Genomic DNA, 919 nt, shown 5'->3' with positions numbered 1-919 from the left:
AGACACTGGTCAGGCAAATAAGTTCAGTTAATGCAGTTTAAGGAGGCATTGAAGAACTGTCTTTCTGAGAATTTTCTTCGGTGCCAAGACAATTCTCAGAACTGTGATTGTGAGGCAATACTGATACATTTAGATGTCATTACAAATAAAGAACTTTCACTCCGCTGATTTTTCTGCAAGTTCTCAACATACATATTATTACTTCAAAAAGGAAAAGGAAAAAAGATACAGCGAAGGAGGCACAAAAACACAGAGCAATCTACAAGTGTTTTTTTTTTCTTGACGGTGTCACAAATAAATAGTTGACTGAGGTACACCTATTATCATATCTTGTACTTTCAATCTTCTAACATTATTTATGAATGCACTTTGAATGCCGCCTCACGTGAGCAATAGAAAATTCCACAACACGAAATGTAGCAGCAGGAGATGGCCATAACACTATGGACAACAGCCGAAATTCTAATGAATGATTTACATTTAACTATGAAATGTTCTTTTGCCTCACAAGAACATGCAATTACACAATAGAAATGCTACAAAAAATGCCTCACCAGGCCACCATGAAGGTGAAGATTGCAATATGATGAGCGTGAGTGGGTGGCTGGAGCAGTAGAGGCCATGCCTTGTAGTAGATTTGGGCAATCCTGTCCTTGATGGTGTACGACTTGGCTGGCGACGATGTCACCTGGACACCCTGCATGGCTGGAAGGGAGATGCGTCGCTGGCAGGTCACGAGTCCAATCCTGCCGTCTCTCACGGCATAGAAACACGACAGTGGAGCCCATGCTGCCTGTACCACCACGCGCACTGCCTGTACGCAGTCCGCCTGCCGCGGCTCCCACTAAGTCTTCTAAACTTAGACGCGACAGCATCGCGCTTTCCCCCCCTGTCTCTCCTCCTCCCCCCCCTCACAGCT

Source organism: Rhipicephalus sanguineus, chromosome 3 (assembly GCF_013339695.2).
Source record: "Rhipicephalus sanguineus isolate Rsan-2018 chromosome 3, BIME_Rsan_1.4, whole genome shotgun sequence".
In the NCBI taxonomy this organism is placed as follows: Eukaryota; Metazoa; Arthropoda; class Arachnida; order Ixodida; family Ixodidae; genus Rhipicephalus; species Rhipicephalus sanguineus.
The sequence above is the reverse complement of the archived record's forward strand: the minus strand, read 5'-3'. Positions refer to the sequence as shown.